Source organism: Rhinatrema bivittatum, chromosome 1, assembly GCF_901001135.1.
Source record: "Rhinatrema bivittatum chromosome 1, aRhiBiv1.1, whole genome shotgun sequence".
Lineage (NCBI taxonomy): Eukaryota > Metazoa > Chordata > Amphibia > Gymnophiona > Rhinatrematidae > Rhinatrema > Rhinatrema bivittatum.
The window spans coordinates 426,370,410-426,394,977 of NC_042615.1; the positions used below are offsets into that span (position 1 = coordinate 426,370,410).

General features: G+C 44.8%; 1 long non-coding RNA gene across 1 annotated transcript in view; it reads left to right on the forward strand.

Moving 5' to 3' along the window:
• The window catches only part of LOC115092669, a 39,098-nt gene extending 21,574 nt beyond the window's left edge, over positions 1-17,524 (forward strand). Inside the window, exons 2-3 of the long non-coding RNA XR_003857047.1 lie at positions 8,889-8,958; positions 16,980-17,524. This is a non-coding gene — a long non-coding RNA (uncharacterized LOC115092669). The remainder of the gene's footprint in view (positions 1-8,888; positions 8,959-16,979) is intronic.
• The last annotated feature ends 7,044 nt before the right edge of the window (positions 17,525-24,568 follow it).

Genomic DNA, 24,568 nt, shown 5'->3' on the forward strand with positions numbered 1-24,568 from the left:
TAGCATTCCTACAATTTTCCATCTTCCTGCAAATTTGTTCAACAGTGTCAGTTTGAATCTTAGTCTTCCGTGTGTTTCTCCAAACCTTCCCCTCGTAACCTTTGTAGCATGTAGCTGACTTGCTAGCTGGGAGATCTGACCAGATAGAAACATAGAAATGACGGTCGAAAAGGACCAAACGGTCCATCCAGTCTGCGCAGCAAGCTTATTGTAGTAACTACTGGCCATACAAGCCACCTTTATAATTATCAGTTTCCCAGACTCAAAATCAGGACCCTTATTGGTTGTTGTTTGAGGCCAATTCCCCGTGACCTCTTGCCAGCCTCAGATTGGAAATAGCCTTCCAGCCTGTAAGTTTTGTGTCAGAGTTTCTAGAACTTTTGATGGTGCCCTACTATAGGCATCCATGCAGTGGCCCCTGCTGTTTCCTGTTTTCTGTGGATCTGCACTCTCCTGCTTTTGTTGGGATTTTTTTAGTCCAGAACCAGCAGGAATCGTTCGTCATGAGGCCCTGCAGTCCTTTTTCTCCCCTTCTAGTGTCTTTGTTTTTGGGCATTTTTTGTAAATTTTCTTTTGTGGTTGTACCTGGGTGCTTCACTGATTCCTTCGCACTGAGAGGCATTGCAGTCAATAAGTCCATCAATTTCACTACTTTGATTTTTATTTTTTATTTTTTTTGACTGGACTTGGATAAGCATACCAGTGACTTCAAATGATGTCCCCAGTATGATAGGGTCAAGTCTATCATGGATCCCCATGACAGATGATGACAGATGTGTCCTGTGCTTAGGGGCATCACATGATGTCCCTGGATATCATAGTTGTCCCAGTTGGAGCTCATGGAAAAGCACTTTGGGCATCATAAGTTTGGCCCTTCAGAATTGATATCAGAGGTATAAACATAGATGATCCCAGGAGCTTCACTAGATGCTGATATTGCATTGATTTCAGGAGGGCATCAAACCCCTTTGACATTGAGCATCGAGAAGGACCGTGGAGACAGTCATCTGCCTCCCACCCGAAGAAGACAAAGGATACTGCCTCTTTGGTTCCAATATCGAGGAGTTCTGATGCCAAGCATTGGGTAAAGGCCAAGAAGCATTGATTTCAGTCTGTGCATGATGTTATGAGTGTTCCTGTGGAGAGGAAACCTCATCCTCAATGCAGTTCTGGTATTCACGACAAGTCTCCAGGGGGTTAGGTGTCTGCCATCGTTACATTATCTGGCTTCACCTGTTGGTATAGGCATCAGCAGTTTCTAATGAGGAGCTGGAAGGAAGATTCAGCAGGCCTTGGGCACAATGCAGAGCTTCTGTCCCCAGCATCAAGATCATCTGTGTCTATGCAAACCGATGTTTAGATACTGCTGAAGCCCCTACAGCTGCTCAGCAGCATGGTATCCATACAGATGTTGGCTTCCAGAGAGAAATCAACATCAATGTTGACTCCAATTCTGATCTCCAGTTCATCCGGTGGGGGGAGGGGGGGAGCTTCCTCAAGGCATAGGAGTTCCTTTGACTTCAGGCCCCAACAGACAAGTGCTCCCCTTTCTTGAAGGCTTGACTGTGGGATGGACAGTATCTGGGTCTTCACCCCCAGCATACCAAATGGGTTCAGACTGAATACTCTTGGGTATGGCTATAGATCTGAAGAAGAGAATCAGTTCTCCCATCTGAGCACTCTCCTCAGATAGAAAGGAAGATGTCCCCACTGGAGGACCTCTCCACCAGTATTGTACAGAGAAGGGTGAGACCATTCCATTTCTTCTACTAAAAGAGGATGAGACCAGAAATAAAATGCTGGATGTGGAGCCCTCCAAAGGTGATCATAGCAATCCCAGTACATGAGATCCTTCAGGAGACAGAGATGAAGTGGGAGATTCCCTTTTCCGCATCTCCCATCAATAAGAAGGCAGACGCAATATATCTCATTTAAAAGTGCCCAGATTAAAAAAATGGCAGCTACTGACCCAATCTATGGTTGACTAATCTGCAACTAAGAGATCCAAGAGGACTAGGACCCATTCCTTGGTGCCCTCTGGGAAGGATTCTAGAACCTGGAGGTTTTTAGGGAGCTTTGCATAGCCCACATAGCTTCTTGCCAGCTTTTTATGGGCCAATATTTGCGGGACTTGCTGAAGCAGATGCGGATGGTGGCAGAGCAGCTTCTTTAGAAGAGGCACAATGATGTCCTGCTCAGGTCAACCTTCAGTATTTTTTGAAATAGTATTGAGAATTCTCTGCTATGGGGATTGGTGCCTGCAGATTTATTGGCTACTGGCTTCAGACTTCCAACCTGAGATCCAGGAAAAACTATCTCATGGAGAGCATCTCTTTAGAGATAGTAAAAGTAGTGATGCACAGATCAGAGAACACTGTGTGATGCTTCATTAGTTCTCCAGACCCACCCTGCTTTGTCAGACGGTACCCCAGCATAGGGTCAAGACAACACTTTTTTTCCAGCTGAAGAGGTGATTTCTTCCACCACCTCAGTTCCATGTAAAACAGGCCCCTTGTGCTCTTTTGAGGCAGCAGAAGGCCCCTAAAGGCTACTTCCAGCACCCCAGTCAAAACCTGGGATGGAGTTTTGATTGGATCACAGAGAACATAACCTGGATCCTGGTACCCATACCAGGATTCCTTCCTATTGGAGGTAGGCTGAGGTTTTTCATAAACCATTGGCTTACTGTAACTTCAGACTCGTGGGTCCTCAGCTTAATAAGAAAAGGGTACAGGTTACATCTGTTGGCTATCCCTCCAGATAAACCTCCTGACTCTGCTTAGGGAAAGTCTCAACATTGAATTGCTGCAGAAAGAACTCTCCTTCCTCATAGACGGATGCAGTCAAACCCATTCCACAAGGAGGACAAAGGACAGGTATTCTATGCCAAATACTTTGATTTCAAAGAAAACAGAAGAACTCCATCCCATCCTAGACCTAGACGAACAAGTTTCTGAAAAGAGAAAAGTTTAACATGGTGTCCTTGGGCACCCTAATTCCCTTTTTGCAAAAAGGTGATTGGATATGCTCTCTCAATCTCGATGATGCTTATGTACACATAGAGATATTTCTAGGTGACAGAAAATATCTCAGATTTCTAGTTTGACAGTCATCTGCATTATTGTGCATTGCCTTTTCGCCTAATGTCAGCCCTGTGTGTCTTTACAAAATTTCTCAACAATGGCAGCGCATCTATGCAAATTATGGATGCGCTTTTTCTGCTACTTGGACAATTGGCCAGTAAAGAGCACATCTCAGGTAGGTTCCACATAATCAGTGTGCAGAACCCTCTGGGTGCTGAAATTCCTGTGATTCATCTACTACTACCCAAAATTCCACTTGACCCAGTCTGGAGTTTAAAGTTCACTGCTAGATACAGTTCAGACAAGAGCCTTCCTCCTACAGTAGATGGCTATCACATTCATATCTGCAGTGGAGAGGATTCAAGTGAGTCAGCAGGATGTTAAGGCATCAACAGTGCATGTTACTCCCTTGGCATGTCTCTACATCAGAGCTTTCCAAACTGTGTGTCGGGACACGTTAGTGTGTCGCCTGCAGTGTGCAGGTGTGTCGCGCAAGCCCGGTCAACTCTGATGCGAGTTTGGGCTTTTTTTTTTTCTAGAGATTCACTTTTTTTTTTCAGTTTATGGGTTGCTTATTATTGGGTGATTTTTGCTGTCAATCGCGTTTTTTTGGGGGGCTTGGTGGGTGGAACGAGCCCAGCCATCCTTGCATTGGCTGCTGCTGCCGATGAGGCCTGGCCATGAGGAGTGCTGACTGCAAGCAGCAGTGTCTGGTGATCATGGAAGGGAGTGAAGCACTTAACTGGCAACAATCAAAAAGACGAGGTACATGAGTGTGGGGGCCAGACTTGTGCTGGGGGGAGAGAGATGAGTGAGTGGGGGGCAAACGTGCTGGGGGGACAGACATGTGCTTGAGGAGGAGAGATATGAGTGTGTGGGGGCCAGACATGTGCTGGGGGGAGGAGAGAGATGAGTGTGTGGGGTACAGACAATTTGTTTTATTATTGTTTCTCATAAATTATAACAATAACATGAATCTTGGAATATATATTTTTAATATAAATTTAAGGTTTTCATGAGATAGGTTGTGTCGTGAAACATTTTATTTATGTATATTAGGGATGTGAATCGTTTTAGGATGATTAAAATTATCGTCCGATAATTTTAATATCGTCTTAAACCGTTATGGAACACAATACAATACAGATTCTAACGATTTATCGTTATAAATCGTTAGAATCGTGAGCCGGCACACTAAAACCCCCTAAAACCCACCCCCGACCCTTTAAATTAAATCCCCCACCCTCCCGAACCCCCCCCCCCAATAACTTAAATAACCTGCGGGTCCAGCGGCGGTCCGGAACGGCAGCGGTCCGGAACGGGCTCCTGCTCCTGAATCTTGTCGTCTTCAGCCGGCGCCATTTTCCAAAATGGCGCCGAAAAATGGCGGCGGCCATAGACGAAAAAGATTGGACGGCAGGAGGTCCTTCCGGACCCCCGCTGGACTTTTGGCAAGTCTCGTGGGGGTCAGGAGGCCCCCCACAAGCTGGCCAAAAGTTCCTGGAGGTCCAGCGGGGGTCAGGGAGCGATTTCCCGCCGCGAATCGTTTTCGTACGGAAAATGGCGCCGGCAGGAGATCGACTGCAGGAGGTCGTTCAGCGAGGGTTCCGGCGCCTCGCTGAATGACCTCCTGCAGTCGATCTCCTGCCGGCGCCATTTTCCGTACGAAAACGATTCGCGGCGGGAAATCGCTCCCTGACCCCCGCTGGACCTCCAGGAACTTTTGGCCAGCTTGTGGGGGGCCTCCTGACCCCCATGAGACTTGCCAAACGTCCAGCGGGGGTCCGGAAGGACCTCCTGCCGTCCAATCTTTTTCGTCTATGGCCGCTGCCATTTTTCGGCGCCATTTTGGAAAATGGCGCCGGCTGAAGACGACAAGATTCAGGAGCAGGAGCCCGTTCCGGACCGCTGCCGTTCCGGACCGCCGCTGGACCCGCAGGTTATTTAAGTTATTTGGGGGGGGTTCGGGAGGGTGGGGGATTTAATTTAAAGGGTCGGGGGTGGGTTTTAGGGGGTTTTAATGTGCCGGTTTTTCGATTTTTCGATTTTTAACGATTTTTCACGATATTTTACCCCCCCAAACGGCAACAATACGATTCCCTCCCCCTCCCAGCCGAAATCGATCGTTAAGACGATCGAGGACACGATTCACATCCCTAATGTATATATTTAAGGAAACATACATAAATTGTCGAAATACATTTTGTTCGTTTAACCTTTAACCTCTGGTTTACTAGTAGACTGAATTACCGTGTCGTGAAATTATGTTTGTCTAAAAAGTGTGTCACCAACATGAAAAGTTTGGAAAGCTCTGCTCTACATGATAAGATCTCAATGGCCCCCTTAGATCACTGTAGATTCAAGCCAATCAGGATCTTTGAGACTGCATCTGCATCACTCAACCACTCAAGAAGTCCCTATCCTGGTGGCTGATTCAATCCAATCTGACCAAATGTATTTAATTCCAAATTCTTCCAATTCAAATTGTCTCCCTTCCCCCCCTCCCTAGATGCATCCTGGGATGGGAAGCCACATGGAGGGGCTTTGGTCTGCTCAGGACAGCTTCGTCAGATAAGCTTCTTGGAGCTAAGGGCAATTCAGTATGCTCTGAAGATTTTCAGAGATCAGTTGACCAGCAAAGCAGTCCTGGTCCAGATGGACAATCAAGTAGCAATGTTTTTCACATCAACAAGCAGTCTCCTATGTTAGAAGACTGTCCAGATGTGGGCCTGGACCATCTCTCAAATAATGGTTTTTAGAACCACGTATCTGGCAGGCAAGAATAATGTCCTTGTAGATAGAGTCAGGTCCTGGAACCCAACAGATGGTCCCTGAACTGGCGAGGGAAAGGGGTAGCAAACCAGATATTCTGTGCATGGGGTGCACCAATGGTAGATCTGTTTGCGTTTCCCCAGAACAGGAAAGTCCCACTCTTGCGTTCCAGAAAAGGGATGCAAAGCAAACAAGCATCTTATGCTTTTGCCCTTGGTGTGAGAACCTGCTCATCACAAAGACTTTAAAGGTAAGAAAAGTCCGGGGGACCATAATTCTCATAGCCCTCTTTTGGCCAAGATAGATTTGGTTCCTACTCGTGAGGGAGATGTCTATCTGGGATCTGATCAGATTGGGGAATTCCCCAGCATTCATCACCCAGGATTGAGGGAGGTTGCACCATTCCAGCATTAGGTCCCTGGCTCTCTGGATGTTGAGAGGGTAACCTTGCATCCCCTGGATCTTTGAGGATATGTCTCGTGTTCTTTTAGCTTCAAGAAAGGACTCTGCAAGGAAGTCTTATGGTTTGAACTGGAGGAAATTTGCCTTATGATGTAAGCAGAAAGCCATTCTCCTGCTCGAGCAAAAACTGCCTGATACTTCTTATATCTCTCCAAGCCTGGTCTTAGGATCAACTCAGTAAGAGTTCATCTCAGTGCAGTTAGCACCTTTCCCTGCCATGTAGAAGGTAGATCCTTTGATTGTCCAATTCATGCAGAGCTTGCTTCATTTGAAGCCTCCCATCAGGCATCCTGTTGTGTCTTGGGCCCTCAGCATTGTACTAAGTGAGCGGTTGAAGGCTCTCTTTTAGTCGTTGCACTCCTGTGACATGAAGTACCTAATTTGGGAAGGTCATATTTTTGGTGGAGGTGATTTTGATGTGCAGAGTTGGCAAGCTGAAGGCTCTAGTGACTTATCCACATTTTACCAAGTTTTTTCATGATAGGGTGGTTCTGCACACCTATCCTAAGTTTTTACCCAATATTAGAAGTTTCCATAGTAGGTCAGACCGAGGATCCATCAAGCCCAGCATCCTGTTTCCAACAGTGGCCAATCCAGGTTACAAGTGCCCATTAAAGAGATCCCATGCTACTAATGTTAGTAATAGCAGTGGCTATTCCCTAAGTCAACTTGATTAATAGCAATTCATGGACTTCTCCTCCAGAAACTTATCCATATCGTTTTTAAACCCAGCAACACTAACTGCCCTAACTACAGCCTCCAGCAATGAAGTCCAGAGCTTAACTGCATTGAGTGAAAAAGAATTTTCTCTGATTTGTTTAAAATGTGCTTATTGCTAACTTCATGGAGTGCCCCCTAGTCCTTCTATTATCTGAAAAAGTAAATAACCCATCCTTCCAGCATTCTTTCCCAGGCCTCATGTCCACTAAGGTGTACAAGCACTGCACAGTTTGGACTGCAAAAGAGCCTTGAAGAAGACAAGCTCATACAAAGTCTGCCAAGCTTTTTGTTTCATTTGACACCAACGTGGGGATTGTCATTGCAAAACACATTCTGTCTAATTGGCTAGCAGATTGTATCTCTGGTTGTGCATAGGTAGGCCTGAAACTGGTGAATCATGTCAAGGTTCATAGTGTCAGAGCCATGGCAATGTTGGTAGCCCACCTACGATCAGTCTCCATGGAGATCTGCAAAGTTACAACATATAGTTCTCTCCACAAATTCACAACACATTTTTGTTTGGACAGGGAGTCCCGGTGTGACAGTCGGGTTCGGCAAGTCTGTCCTGTAGAATTGCTCCGAGGTGTAGAACAAGAGAAGGGTTGGGGCTAGATTAGGGAGAGGGCTTAGTTTTGCACTGTGCTCTGTGTGTTCTAGGCCCCCCAGTCCAGTTCTTTGCTTGCTTCCTAGGAGAGCAGGAGCTGAAGTAAGAAGCAGATGGCTGTTTTCTGCTGCCTGGGATTTGGGGCACTGGCCAGCGGGGCAGAGTTTTGTGTGCTTCTGGCCATAGCTAAAAGCAGCCCTGCTAACAATGCCCCCTTGGGCTTGACATCCAGGACAGCTGCCCCTCTACAAAGATAAATATAAAGAAAAAAGGCCTGTTGCCACCAAAAAATATTTTGTGTTGTGCCTCTTGGCATTGTTTTGGTTTTACCCCTTTTTCCATTTCAGGGCAGTTTGTACCTAGGGATATCCCACTTGAAAGGAGTGCCACCCCCCCTTGTCCTCTGAGAAAACATAGTTGCTAACCTGTAACTGTGTTTTCAAGGACAGGAGGATGTCAGTCTTAATGAAACATGCTTTCCTCCCCTTGGAGTTGGCTTCTCCAAGTATAACCCAGGAAAGTAGATTGAAAGGACCCTCGTGTCAACATATTGCATGGCAGGCTGCACATGATCAAATTCTAGAAACTGACATAAAAGTTCTAGGCCAGGCTTCTTGAATGATGTCATTCACTTGTGAAGACTGACATTCTGCTGTCTTCACAGAACTAGTATTACAGGTAAACAGCGCTGCTGTATATTTGCAGGAAATTTTACATTAAACTGGTTTTAAAAATATATATAAATTCAGGATAGGTAAGGCTGCCAGGACTGCAGTAATTGATTTGAGTAAACTCCCTTATAATCTCATTTTATAGTAATGTTTATCTCATGCTTTATGGCATATAATGCTAGATTCACTGGTTCTGTCTAAAGGGCTTTGGTAATTTATCTAGGTATATATAATAGGCTCAGGTCCTGCAAGTAGTCTATCTGGGGTCATGCTGTGATGCCTGTGGATGTGTAGGAAGCTCAGGTATTAGCCTTCAGCACGTACAGGCAGGAAGTTGGCAAGGGCTGACAGATTCAGCAAACAGTTTTGGCAAATTGGCCAAAACAAAGATACAGTAGCAACTTTGGGAGGGAGATACAGGACAACAGTGTGGTTGGGCTGGGGGACTGAGTGCTGAGGTCAGATAGGGGAAGGGATTATTTTACAACTACTCATTGTCCCACAAATATTTTGCAGGTGTCAGCTAGTAAATGTAAAAATCTGCTTATTCATACTCCTATTTTTTTTTGTCTCAAGGATGAAGACTTTGGACAGGATGGGGAAGCTGATGAGGATGAGGATGAAGAGGAAGATGATGATGATGAAGGTGAGCTCAGTAGAATTATTCATGATCTATTACTGATGTGAATGCAAGTTCAGTTCAGCTACAGATGGCTGACATTGTCTATGTAGTCACGCTCTATATGAATGCATTCAGGTGTAAGTTTTCAGTAGGGTGTCTGATTAGCAATGTATGCATGTACTTTTCAACCATAGCCCGCTGGATCAAAGAAGTAATTAATGCAGCCTACGTCGAGGCAGGAAAACCATTACCTCTACAGGTCAAGGCGTATTCTACAAGGGCCCAGGCCATCTCCTGGGCTGAAACCAAGCTGGTTTTGCCAGCCGAGATCTGTCGGGCGGCGACATGGTCCTTCCTACACACCTTTTCCAGGTTCTACCGCCTGGATGTTCAGGCCAGGGAGGATACAGCTTTCACAAGGGCAGCACTAAGTGGGCCACGGGCAGCCTCCCACCCTGTATTGGAGTAGCTTTTGTACATCCCATTGGTCCTGAGTCCATCTGGCTACACGCTAGGAAATGGAGAAATTACTTACCTGATAATTTCATTTTCCTTAGTGCAGACAGATGGACTCAGCAGCCCACCCCCGGCTGCTCCAGAAATCAAAAACCTCGGATATCAAATCTCGAGTCTGAGCAAGTACGGGTAAGCCATGGCCTACCTCTAGTTCAAGACACCCACAGTTGCCCAGGTGTCAGCGTTTATTGTTTGAGTGCACTGGCGGTCTCCAGTTCCAAAATTTTATATATATATATATATATATATATATATATATATAAAATCAGTTGAACCAGTTCAAGGTTAATCAAGTGTAATCAAGTATTAAGCAACATATATCCACACTGGCTTTTCGAAGAGAATACTGAAGAGCTAAGCATGCTGCACGGGTATATGTAGGCTGACGTCAGCTTTGAAATCTGACTCCGTCTCCCATCTGCTATCAGGAGAGCACAATATCCATTGGTCCTGAGTCCTTCTGTCTACACTAAGGAAAACGAAATTATCAGGTAAATAATTTCTCCAATTGTCAGCATAATACGTAAGGAGTATAGACTACACCTTTTGGAAATCGCTCCAAATCGTCCACTGGAGCCCACATTGGGGTATAAAATCTGTAGACCCCACTCTTTCCAGCTTGTGCTCAACTCCGGGCTGCTATGTGGAATTGTTACAGAAAGTTTAATGATGGAAAGGGTTGGGCATCAATCCTATTGGGTGATCGATGTGTAGATCATGTGCCCCATGGTGAAACCCACTTGGAGCATGGATAATGCAAAGTACACACTCAACTCTGGCACTTTACACACTCTGGAACAAATTCAAAAACTAGAATATTATAGATAAATTGCTTTATATACTTATGAGTACGGTTATGGATCTGAAGATTTCTCTGATGAGAAATGTATCTAGTTTTCTAATTCATTATCATTAGTGCATTATCCATTCTCCAAGTGGGCTTCACCATGGGGCACATGATCTATACATCGATCACACAATAGGATTGGTGCCCAACCCTTTCCATCATTAAACTTCCCATAACAATTCCACCTAGCAGCCCAGAGTTGGCCAGGAGCTGTGCTCATAAGTTTACATACCCCCGGCAGAATTTGTAAGATGTGTAGCATTTTAAGAAAATATGAGTGATCAGACAAAATGTGTCTGTTATTTTTAATGTTTCAAATTAAACTATTTTATGCATCACAGAATAGCACAATCATTAAACAAACCGTAGCAATAAAGGAAATAATAAAAAGAGACTGAAGAGGTACCCCGCATGGATGCGTTGTATAGGGCATGCTGGGCATGCTCGGTGTACCTAGTCAAAGTTCTAGAAACTTCTGAAATATGTTTTCCTTATCAGGGCTCCATCTGATGATGTCAGCCATGTGTGAGGACTAACATCCTGCTGTCCTTGGAGAACACCTGTTCTGCTACCCATGAGGTCTGCATTTTGTGCCTGGGGGCTTCACACAACATCCGGGGGTGTGCGTTCTGCGCCCAGATAGCCCCCAAAGGGCACCGGTCGCACCTCAACAAAATGGAGAAAATGTTCGGTCCCAGGAAATCTAAGCCCTTGGGCGTCGGGAGCATTGAGGCGTCTATGCCTCGGGGTAAGAAGGGACCAGGGGCTATTGGTCCCATGTTAGCTTCTCCATTGTCTAGTTTCCAAGTCAAGTTGGCTGCTGGGAACCGGCTTCTTTCTATCTTCTCCAGGTTCGGTTTTCGCCGTCTCCCTTGGCTCCGAGGAAAGACTGGGCCGAGCACCATGGGAGGTCGAAGAAGCACTGTCACTGATCGCCTTCCTCACATGAGTCCAAGCTTGGGAAGGCTTCAGCATCGGCCGAGGTGCCCCTGAAGCGGCCCTGGGCCGAGGAGGCGTCACCCTCCATCGAGTCCGTGGGCCTGAAGCGAGCCCCACCGGTTCCAGTGTTGGGTACCAGTTCCCCTTGGGGCTTCAAAGGGAACCTGGTTTCACTTCCTCCTCCTCAAACTGTCTTGTCTTCATCAACATTCAAGGAGGAATTGGAGTGCAGAGTCCAATTAGTGGTCGACCGGGCCCTATAAGGCATCGAGCCGCCAGGACCCCTGCCGCCGCTGGAACTCACTCCATCAATGCTGGCACGGTTATTGGCGCACTTAGATTTGCTCCTGGGTGCACTGCTGACGCAGCCCTTGCCAGTGCCCCAGGCACCCTCTATGCCATAGGGGACACTGGTGCCTCAAACAGAGGATATTCCGGTGGCCGATTCCTTGGACGAGGAAGGGCCTTCAGTGCTTCCGTGGCTGCTGTTGCCCGAGACCCTATTGGCTTCCTCGGGGGCTCTGGAGCCGTCTGTGCCCTCAGTACCTGCTAGACCACCGTTGCCTTCCGTGTCCCCAGTGTCCTTCGGACTCCCGATGCCTTCGAGGTCATGGCCTAGGGGTGTTACTTGGGCTCCTCTAACAGGGTCCCCGGGTGGCCTGAGTGAGGAGGATGCTCCGTATGACCCCTGAGAGGATGAGGCATCCATGTCCTCTTCAGAGGATTCCGAGGACCAGCCCTCTGAGCCGTCTCCTCCGGAGGAGCGACATAGATCTCCTCCTGAGGATTTGTCATTCGCTGGGTTTGTGCGGGCCATGGCGGAGTCTTCCCATTCCAGCTCCTAACTGAGGATTCCAGACACAAAATGCTAGAGGTCTTCCAATTTGTGAATGTGCCTAAGGGAGGTAGTGGCTGTGCCGGTACCTGACATTTTCAAGGAATTGTTTGTCCAGCTTTGGGAGCACCCTGTTTCGGCACCCCCGGTGAACCGGAAGACCGATGCTGTGTACCTGGTTCAGCTTACCACAGGGTTTGAGTGGCATCAGCTTCGCACCAATCCATAGTGGTGGAATCTGTTCTCAAGAAGGCAAAGAAGTCTCAGACCCACTCTTCGGCTCCTCCAGGCCGCAAACACAGGGCCCTGGATACCCTGGGAAGGAAGGTCTTCCAAGGCTCCATGCTGGCGGCATGTATTGCTTTTTACCAATTGTATATGAGCCAGTACTTCAGGAACCTCTGGAAGTGGATTCAGGATCTGGTGGAACGCTTCCCGTAGCAGCTGCAGGAGGACTTTCTAAAGATAGTAGTACAGCAGGGCTTGGAGTGTGACAAGCATGAGGTCCAGTCCGCCTATGATGTTTTTAAGACTGCAGCCAGGGTGGCTCTGGCAGGCATAGGTGCTCAGGGCATGGCCTGGCTTTGGGCCTCTGACCTCCACCCAGAGGTGCAAGAGCATCTAGCGGACTTGCCCTGCACCAGAGAAAATCTCTTCGGAGATAAAATTAAGGAGACAGTGGCACAGTTGAAGGATCATCTTTTGAAACAAAGAGAATCGATAGTTGAAAATGCCCTTTATTAGATGATGCCAGACTCTGGCCGAGTTTCGCTCTTTCTCACAGAGCTGCCTCAGGGGCAATCAATTGAAGCAGGGCTAATGTTAACGCCTCAAAAGTATATGTGAGCTCATCAAACATCTGTAAGACCACAAGTGAATTTCACTCTGCAGCCTTCTGCAACGATCGGATCGAGGTCTGCAAAAAGTGCTGTCAAACAGCACCATTCACTCAAATTGCAAGACGCGCCTTTGGCAGCCATGTACTCCTCGGACATAGCCAGTGCCCCAGCAGAGCCCTGCCATGGGGTTTTGACTGGCTGAGAGGGAGTGTAAGCCAGCCCCCCATACCCCCAACGATAACTTCCCCCAGTTGGGGGCCGGCTATGGTTCTTTGCAGACTGTTGTTCGGCTATCACATCGGACAGGTGGGTCCAGTTCATATTTCGTCAGGGGTTTGGTTCCAGTTAAATTTCCAGTGAGTCCCTTCAGAATCTCATCCGTGCCCTCGTGGGAGGTTTCGACGTTTCAGAAAATACTGTTGCTGGAGCTCTCCGCCCTTCTAATGGCCAGGGCAGTCAAGCCCATTCCACCAAAGCAGCAGGGCAGCGGCTTCTATTCCAAGTATTTCCTGATTCCAAAGAAAACAGGAGGCCTCAGTCCTATTCTGGACCTGAGGGCCTTGAACAAATTCCTGGAACGGGAAAAGTTCAAGATGGCCTTGCTGGATTCCCTAATTCCTCTCCTGCAAGGGGGGGACTGGCTTTGCTCCCTCGATCTAAAAGATACCTACGCCCACATCGAAATTTCCCACATCCATCGGAAATACCTCTGATTTGTGGTAGGCGAGGACCACAAGTGCTGCCTTTTGGCCTGGCGTCTGTGCCCCAAGTCTTCACAAAGTACCTCGCTGTGGTGGGTGCTCACCTGAGGAGACTACAGCTGCAGGTCTTTCCCTACCTGGATGACTGGCTAATCAAGAGCGTCACCAGGCAGGCTGTGCTCCAGTCTCTAGACTCCACCATCACAGAGACCCTGGGCTTTCTGATTAGTTATCCAAAGTCTCAGCTGATTCCGTCCCCGCAGCTGGACTTTATTGGTGCCAGGTTCGACACAGCTCAGGCTCGGGCATTCTTGCCCGGCCTCAGGCACTCATCATAGTGTCCCTGGCGGGAGCGATCGGAGTCACCAGGTCCCTGTGCACCGCATGCTCTGGCTGTTGGGTCACATGGCTGCAACCATCCATGACACTCCATTTGCTTATCTGCATATGCGCAGGGTGCAGTGGACTCTATGGTCCCAATGGCGTCAGGCCACCCAGGACCTGCAGGTGCGCATCAGGGTTACTTCACCTCTAAGTCTTTGTCGTGATGGGGGACCCTATCCAGCTTGGTGGTTGGGGTCTCTTTTCAGCTTTCCCCTGCTCAAGTCATTCTCACCACGGATGTTTCCCACCTGGTTTGAAGTGCCCCTGTAGAGGGTCTCGCACCCAGGGTCAGTGGTTGATACAGGAGAAGCAATGCCAGATAAACTTCTTTCAGCTTCGAGCGATCTAGTATGCGCTTTGATCGTTTCTGGATCACCTGGCAAACAAAAGGGGGTCCTGGTTTAGACCGACAATTAGGGAGCGATGTGGTACCTGAACAAACAGGGAGGCACTAAGTCGTTCCTCCTTTATCAGGAAGCGGTCCAGATCTGGTTGTGGGCTCTGTCCCAGGGCATTCTTCTCCGCACCGTGTACTTACCAGGGCCAGAGAATATGGTGGCGGATGATCTGAGTCTATCCTTCCGCCCACACGCGTGGTCCCTTATACTGGAAGTCGCGGATTCGATCTTCCATCTCTGGAACCCCGTATGTAGATCTTTTCGCTTCCCCCTTCAACAGGAAGGTGAATCAGTTTTGCTCCCTGTTCAGGGGGAACGGCGATCCGGCATCGGACGCCTTTGCCTGCCATTAAGATAAGGGCTTCCTGGATGCATATCCTCCACTTCCACTAGTGTCAAAGACTTTCTTGAAGTTTCAAAAGGACAAGAGAGCCATGATTCTCATCACTTCATATTGGCCGAGACAGATTTGGTTCCCGCTCAGACAGGATCTTTCCCTGCGGGAACTAATCAGTCTGAGGACCTCCCCAGATCTTATCACACAAGATCAGGGCAGGCTGTGCCATCCCAGCCTTCAGGCCTTGTCCCTAATGGCTTGGATGTTGAAAGAGTGATTTTGCAGCCCCTAGACCTATCAGATGATGTGTCTCGAGTTCTGGTGGCATCCAGGAAGCCTTCCACTAGGAAGTCTTATGGTCTGAAATGGGAAAAGGTTCTCCATCTGGTGTGAGAACCACAACTTGGATCTGTACCTCTCAGAGGCTGCCCTGAAGACCAACTCTATCAGAGTCCATCTCAGTGCCATTGGGGCCTACCACCGAGGGGTGGATGGTTCACCCATCTCAATGCAGCCTATCATGGGGTGCTTTATGCAAGGCCTACTTCAGCTGAAGCCTCCCTTAAGGCCCTCCCGCTGTCTCCTGGGACCTCAGCGTGGTCTTGGCCCAGCTTATGAGGGCTCCATTTGAGCCTCTGCGCTCCTGTGACCTTAAGTATCTGTCCTGGAAGGTTATCTTGATAGCAGTCACCTTGGCGCGCAGAGTCGGTGAACTTCAAGCTTTAGTGTCATACCCACCTTATATGAAGTTCTTTCACGATAGGGTGGTTCTGCCGAAGGTGGTCAGAATTCAATCTGAATCAATCCACCTTTTTTCCTAAGCCATATTCACACCAGAGCAAACGGGCTCTGCACAGTCTGGATTGCAAGAGAGTGTTAGCCTTCTACCTGGAGCGGAGAGTAGGGCACAGACAGCGCAACTCTTTTTTCTCTTTTGACAAAACCTGTCTGGGAGTTGCTGTTGGCAAGCAGACTCTATCCACCTGGCTAATGATTATATTTCTTTCTGTTATGCGCAGGCTGGACTGCAGCTTGGGGGCCATGTTAGGGCTCATTCTGTTAGAGCCATGACAGTTTCAGTGTCCCACTTGCAAGCAGTCCCCGTGAATGAAATCTGCAAGGCTGTAACATGGAGTTCCCTCCACACCTTTGTCTTTCACTACTGTCTGGTTTGGGATGGCTGACGTGACAGCAGTTTCAGCCAGTCTCTCCTCCAGAATCTTTCAGCTGTGAAACCCAACTTTTGCAGCCTCAGGCCCATTGTTTGAGTTCAAGCTGACTCCCTCTGTTACCAACAGCACCAGTGTTGTTGTGCCCGTTGGCAACTGCTTTGATGCCGTTGGTCCTAATTTTTTCGGGAGCAGCCTGTAGCTAGGGATTCACCCATATGTAAGGACTACCATCCTGCTTGTCCTAGGAGAAAGCAGATTTGCTTACCTGTAACAGGTGTTCTCCTAGGACAGCAGGATGTAAGTCCTCAGGAAACCTGCCCGCCACCCCATGGAGTTGGATTTCTGTTCAGTTTTTTATTTTATTTTTTCATAATTCTGTATTACGAGACTGAAGAGGGACCCTGCGTGGATAGTGGCACGCTGAGCAAGCTCAGTGTGCCTAGTCAAAGTTCTAGAAAATTTGACAAAAGTTTTCCGTGATGGGCTCCATCTGATGTCACCCATATGTGAAGACTAACAACTGCCGTCCTAGGAGAACACCTGTTACAGGTAAGCAACTCTGCTGTGCCTTCAGATGTTAGTAGAGGTTAGTATTATTCTCGTTTTACACATGTATACATTTCAGAAAAATTCCTCCCTCTTGCTTCCATGTTTTCTCTTCAGTGCTGCTATATGGTGATTTTTCGGGGAGAAGTTCATGTAATCCAGATTGGCAAGAGGGAGTCTTGACACCACTGTGAATACTACTATGTGCCCCCATATACAGGGCTGCCTTTGAAAAATATGAAGTTGGAATCTGAGTTTAACTGGATACCTCTAATTATGATGATGCCTAAATAAAGAAAACAGATAAAGAATCTCAAAACATCTGAAAAACTATGAATCTGGGACCATGGCTTTAATTTTAAAAAATTGTACACTACTGATAATGAAATAGCAAATACTGAATAGATTGTAATAAGTATATTAAGTTTGGCTGAGTCGAAAGAGCTAATTGGAAGAGAGCTGTGAGAAAAGTATGCCCCATAATGTCACTAAAAGACTTTCTTTTATTTTTTAATCATCTTCCACTTGCAGATGAAGAGGTGGCTGGAAAAGGTGAAAAGAGAAAGAGAGAAACTGATGATGAAGGTGATGAAGATGATGACTAAGATCTTGAATGATCTTAAAGGACTGTCCAGTATTGATTGGACTGGATATGTGAATGAGGAACCTGTGCATAGTAGCTGTATAAACGAGCCCCTGCACACACCCCAAGAGCCAAAGAATCGTTCCTGTGACATTCCACATCTGTACAGTCCATCCCTATTCAAAGCCTACCAAGAGGTTTAAAATTTAGATATAATAAACAAATAAGCAAACTCTGAGCTAAAAACCATTAAGTGGTTGAAAAATAAAATATAGCCAGAACTTTGAGCTGAACAATTGGGTCAGTGCTTTTACTATTTTGTTGGGGGTTCTTAGGTTTTCGTGTAAGACTATTGCTATAGCAACAAGAACAGATGATGTGATTGGTTAGTCATAATTGTCAATGACTACCTGTTACACACAGGTTGTAGCACCATTTTTACTTTCTGTACAACAAAATTTTGTAAATAAAATCTTAACATTTTGGGTCTGTTTTTCATGCTTTTTTTTTTCCTTTTTCTAACTGTTTGGTATTTTTTTACATTAGGATGTTTTTTGCAACAGCTACAGAAAAAGATATTTTTAAGTACTTGTGTGAAATAAACATGTTACTATTTGGCAAACTCTAGTTGTATGTTCACATTTTTAAACTAGAACATAGTAAACTCAGTTTTGTTCATATTTGCATGAGAGATTTCTGTGTAATTATTTGGTGTCTAGAAAGTGTCCATATTGACTTTCATTTTTAAATTGGAGTACCAAAATATGTCAATTTAAGAGATACAGGAATTGGAATCATTGGAATTGGTAGTGAAGGACCTAAGAGTGCAAAATTTAAAAAGCACAGCCATTTGCTCATTCGGATGGTAAAAATGTGAAGAAAGGAATACAAAACTACAGTACCTGGGGTTGAGTTTCAACAGTTCATTGTTTTTTGCTTTTATTGGCCATTAGATGGTTTTTGCTGTAACCTATTAAAAACTGATACTCGTGAAACTAATTTGTAAAATGTGAGAAAAAAGCATTGGCTTCCCTTATTAAACACATGTAGAGGGTAATTTTCAAAGCCTGTGGAAAAGGGTGTTTTGAAGATTGCCCTCCTTGTGTGCAGGTAAACGTAATCATATGCCTCTACACCTGTAACCTTACCTGCATTGAGAGGAGGGGGTCCTAGGGATGGGGAGCGGCTTGCACATTCAAATTTTCAAAAGTGTGTATGTGTGGATTATTTTTTTTCCCTTCATGAAAACTACCTGCATAAATTAGGTATAAATGTGTGAGGGTGGTTTTCCTAGAATAATTTTCAAAGAGAAAGTACATGCATACTTTCACTTTGAAAACTGGGGCAAAGTCTGTGGATAAAAGCATTGTAGCAGTGCAGGCATTTAGAAAATTATCTCCTTAAAGACCAATATTTATGACTGAAAAAGTATTTAAGAACACCATTTTCTATTAACAGAAATAAGTTTTGTATGCTCACCTAATAATAATCATTTTTCTCAGACATCGTATGCAATTATTTGGTCAAATCAGCTACATGCACACATTTTATTCATGCACTCAGGAGCTCGCTCATGCCATACCACTCACATGAATGCTGGAAGGTTCTAGCCCCCATTGTCAGATTGGAAATACAAGCAGGGCAGCAGCTTGCTTTTCAGCCACTCAACCCAGCATAAAGACAAAATACTGAGTTAATTTCCACCAGCTCCCTTGCCCTCCTGGATTAGACTTGGGTCCTGCACCTGGCCACATTGGTTATTGCTTTCTGCAGCCCTCTTTGTGAATAGGAACTGCACAAATCTTTTAGCCCAGGACAAGTGGTTAAAAGCAAGTTTCACAATCTCAACTAGCAAGGGGAGAAGACCTCCGAAGAAAGCTGTGACCAAAGAATCAAAGCGTGTTCTACTCTGCTCGAAATTTCTTGTCATTGCAGTCAGCTGCTAAATCTCTGAAACTGAGCAAATTGAACTTTAAACGGGTATACCTTTAATCCAGTGGAATGGGAATTAAATAATTTCATCTTTGATAATACCTGCCAGATTTGGAGGATTTGGAGTCAACCGTTACCATCTGCCATCATAAAAATCATGTTGGTGACGGATGCCTGTTCTATACAGTGGGACTTTTTGCCGCTCTGCACATCTCTTCTGTTTCTCAAGATCCCAAACGTAAAAGCAGACTAAACAATAGTAATTGAAACATTTCCTGGATGGCTCAAAAGGGTTTGTTTCTAGTAGAGATAAATGTCACAAAAACTTTTCATCTTAGTTTGCTACCATGGAAGGCAATTTATCACCACAACTTCATAGTCTGGTTCTTCAGGTATGGATACTGAAAATATAATTTTCCTGAACAAATGTTTTCCTCCAAAGTGACATGTTTATTGTTTAGAAATCTGTCAATGGATAGGGACTATTACAGGTATGGTCTGTTATAGGGTTTGGCCTATTTATTGTTGCCAAGAAAATTGTGACTTCTCCATTTATTACTTCGAGTGCATTTGTTTTATGAGCTTTTGCCTGATACTGATCAGTGTTCAACTAGAGACACGTTTGATAGACCTGCGCCACCCAGCCTGAAAACCTTTGATGAATAAAGTAGTATTGTCCAACCTGGCCCTGCAGGCTTATCTAAGACATCTGGTTTTCAGCATATCCATAATGAATATGCAAGAAATATATTACTATATATTGGAGACCCTGTATATTGAAATATCTCATTCACTCTGGATTTCCTGAAAGCCAGGCCTGTTAGGAGAGGCTCCTGGACCAGGTTGAGAAACACTGTAGTAGAAAATGCATTCTGAATGGTTACATACCTAAAAATGTGCAGGTCTTCCTACTCCATCTGGCCTCTTGCCAGATGGAGTAGGAAGGGCACTTCAACTTTTCATCTGGAGCTATATAAAGAAATTATTGATCCTTAATTGCATTCCTTCCTCAAGGCACAATTCTACTGATACTTTCTTTGCAACATATGTGCTTATTGAATGGAGGAATAGCTCTGGCATATCCTAAGGTTTGGACTATCATGAAAAAAAAATTTACTATCTGTTAATTTGGTTTCTTGGAATTCTACCATAATGATCAAGACCCTCTTTCTACAAAACTATAGATAATCTAAAGTTTCTCAATTTAGCTTCTGTTCCCTGTCTGTGTACATAATTCACGTTTGTCATTAAAAAAGCTGTTTGTATGTTATTGTAGTGTTGCTGCATTTTTTTAAATTAATTCGTGCCTTAGCACGCAAGCTCAGGCTTTGGTTATTTTCTGTCTTCCTGCTGGCAGGGAGAAGTATTGCCCAGGATCTAGACAAGGGCTTCCCAAACCTGTCTTGGGGACCCCACAGCCAGTCAGATTTTCAGGATATCCACAATGAATGTGCATAAAGAAATTTGCATATCATGGAACCTCAGTGTATGCAAATTTCTCATGCATAGTCATTGTGAAAGCCCGACTGGCTCTGGTGTACCTAAGATAGGTTTGAGAAGACCCAATCTAGACCTTTATGGAAGAAATCAAAGAAACCAAGGGGTTCATTCATCAAATGTTACGGCCCTAATGCCCACGATAATGCCATAACGCATGCAATAAATAATGCATCACAAGATGCATATGCAAATTCTAAAAAATTAGTCAAAAGGGAGGAGTTTGGGTGGAGTTTATGAAAATGAGGGGTGTTTAATGATGCGTGTGATAGTGTCATGCACGCTATCGCACAATTTAATGCCGAAAATAACCACCTTTTTTTCAGGACATTATGCTGTGCATTATGCCTGATAAATATTGCAAATACCGTTTGGAGAGGGAGGGAGGGAGGACAGAGAGAGAGCCTCTGGGGAGGCACACATATTAACTTTTTCTACCACTGTAGAGGGGCCAGTCTGAACTCGGAGTGAGGTTTTGAGGGGCAGTTTTACATGCACAGTCAGGTACGAACAGCACAGAAGACATTAGTGAAGATTTTATGTGATTTGGAGTGATAAAGGGTATAAAAAGATGAGATTTGTTCAATGTACTTTCGATGTAGCTTGATGCACTCTCTACCTAGCTGCTATATAGCTAGGTCGAGAGTACAATGTACAAATCTCAACTTTGTGTAACTTTCATCACTCCAAATCACACAAAATCTTCACTGATGTCTACTATGCTGTTAATACTTCTGCCTGTGCATGTAAAACTGCCCCCCAAAACCTAGGCCACCACCAAAACCTCACCCCGAGTTACTACTTACCCCTTTTACAGTGGTATAAATAGTTTACTTCTTTGACGGCCTTATAGAGTCTCTCTCTCTCACATGCAGAAATGTTGCAGTAAAATACTTATGTTATATCTTAATTCCTAAAGGTGTTGTGCTTGATATGCTGGATTTCTGTCCTTTGCCAACCACATCATATTCTGTTACTTGCATCCACTTTGGTTTTATGTTTTTATGAGTAGGAAGCTCATTGTAAGTGACTGGATGGCTTCTATTAATCAATTAAACTTTTATGGTCACTTATCAGTGCTACATATAACATAATAATATAAATGAAACTTTGTTGAATTTTCATAAGAAGAAAATATTCCTTTGGGCAGCAATGACTTGTATTGGAATGTCATAGTCTTATAATTCCATCTCTCTGTTTTTATGACAGCTTCTTAGTTAACATATGCTGCAATTGTGTATTTCAGTGAGGGAGTGGATAATGATTTAGTGAAATAATATTTGGTATATTGCCGTAGGTTCAACTCTAGTCTTTACTATGCCATGCCTACTTCCCAATCCCCTCAGTAAATTACATAAATCTGATATTTGTTCAGATATATTGGATCAAGAGATATTTTTTGGTGGTCTTTGAATTGTTTTTAGATACAATTTATGAAGTTTATGTAAACATTTACAAACCAAATGAATATGTTTCCATTTTCATATGTAACTTATTTTCAGCACTAAAGAGCATAATTTGCTAAAGTGTGGACCAAAGTTGTTTTCCCACATTTTTGTGGGATATGATTTTCTCACAGTAGTATATGGTGTACATGAGAATCCTCATCTTCCAGGTATTCAACATCTTTATTGTCTGTTGTAAACACTGAGTTAAAGTAACATACAGGTTTATTCTTCAGTCATGCCTCATGAAGGATTTATTTTCTTGTCTTTTCCTACTTTTTTTTTTATGGAAGACTGGCTGGAGGTTATTGCTGAAAATTGTATTTTTGACCCAGATTGTATAAAATGTTTTTACCCTTATTACTGTATCTCAATATGTATTTGTAAAGTAATAAAGCTATTTATTAAAAGATACTACCATACTACTGCATTTAATATTTCCTTATTTAAATAATCTACTCTACTATTTAATACATCTCAACAATACTCTTTCCTACATTTTATTTTATTTTTATTGTTTTACTTCTGTGTGAAAGCAAAGAGAAAAAATATATCTCCATTGTTGAACTCTGGAGCAGGAGACATTTTCATCTGCTATGAATGGCCTTAAGCACATCAGGGCTTACCCTGAAATATTCCAGCCAGGACTGTGTCCCATCTCCTAACAGCAACAGAATATGTATGACTTGTACCATCAAAGCTCATTGGTGCAAAGCACGGTCCTCTATGAAATGCAAGTCAGATCTCATATCAAATACCCATTTGCAGTTGCACACAAAGGAAACTGAAAGACAAAACAGACCACTCAACATGGCCTTAGCAAGCTGTTTCCACATTACTATAGCTCCTGAAGACATGCATGGCTTGATTCTCAGGAAATTGCACAGGTGGTAGCAAAGGATCAGAATATAAAGCACTGTAAGGCGGTGTTATTTATTTATTTTTATTTATTTAAAAACGTTTCTATACCGTTGCTAAGTTATATACCATCGCAACGGTTTACAAATAGGCACATAGACTAAGGTAAGTAAATACAGGTTATCGTACATTCTAACAGGTGCCAATAAAGTTCGGTAACAATTTCATAAGTAAAATCATTATTTGAGTATTGTTGGTCAAGCCCAGCTGTATTATTGAGTTACTATCGCTTTGATATATTACTTCTTAAAAGTAGGATTGATTAAATTCATTCTCATCTGCATTACCTTGTACTTTCATTCTCTACCCTCCACACTCTTTAGTGAAGGCTTTTTTAAAGAGCCATGTTTTTAGATTTTTCTTAAACGTTTTGAGATTATTCTGTAATCTGAGTTCGGGGGGCATCGTGTTCCATAGTATGGGCCCAGCCAATGATAAAGCCCTTTCTCTCTCTTTGTTAAGCAAATGGGACAAAGAAGGACCCAGGAGGTGAAGTTCAAGGGAATGTGGTCAGTCTAACTACAAGTGCATATCATGGTCTATCAAAAACCCTAGCTTTTGGAGTTGGCTGTCCATTAACAGGAACTAACAGCTGTGGACCCTGAGAAAGGCGGGGGGGGGGGGGGGGAGCTACTTCATTGCCATTCCTTTTGTCACATATTCAGAGAGGGGGTTGAAAAACTGCAGCCTTCTTACCTGCTACCTTACTTTTTGACTTTGAGAGAGAGTAGTTGATAGCCCATAGCACAATTCTACTGGCACAGATTCCATGCAAAGTATTGCTACAGCAGGTGTGACCTGGTGAAGGCCCTGAGAATAACAATTAAAGATGACTGAAAACTAACACAGCTGTCAGGGTCATCAGTAAAGAAGGCCTTTCTCAAAGCCTACACCAATTGCTAAGTTTTCCAAAGTCAAGAGTCTCCATCATCAAACCTACACCTACTTGTTAAAAGGTGCACTGAAAACAAGTGTCAGTCAATGTGTCTGCAAGAGATAAACACCTGGGATGAAGCTGCTGATTGAAGTTGAGCAATATGGCAATGCAATCTCTAAAATCAGATCTAATTATTGAGATAATGGTTGTTTCCTAGTGTGTAGCAGATGGACTCAGGACCAATGGGTATAGTGTACTAATAGAGGTTGGAGACTGATCAGATTTCAATCTGACGTCAGCCCTAGTACATATACCCATGCAGGAAGTGCAGCTCTTCAGTATTTTACGTCTCCAAGCAGTTAGGGAGTCTACACGCTAGCACAGCGTTAGAGTAAATTTTACCAAAGAAATCCAAATTAAGAAGAAGTATGTCCTCTACAGACGAGCCCCGCTCTCCTGAGGTGACACCCGTTGGGTCCCTCCTCCAGTCGAGATTCCCAAGGTGATTTCCGCGATCCCGTGGAGGTAAGCCTCGGTCTGGCGGCGGGGACCTAGCCCCAGATATCGGGTGAGGCTGAGAGGCAGTGGGTGCAACCTCGAGCGCGGCGGTGAAGGTATTTTCCCTCTCCCTCCGCAGCCGGAGCCCGCCCGGAACGAAACCGGGAAGCACCGGGACAAGGTAAGGTAGAAATCTATTTAAAAGTCTCCGGTCTCCAATAAGCTCAAAGCTCAGGGCCTTTGCCCAGCATGCCACATTAGAGCTGCACAGCATGAGGAGGCCACAGCCCTGTGTATACAGTGCGAAGAAGCCCTAGGGGACCCAACTCATGGCCCTCCCCAGCCGGTACCGGACTCCAGCCTCTCGAGC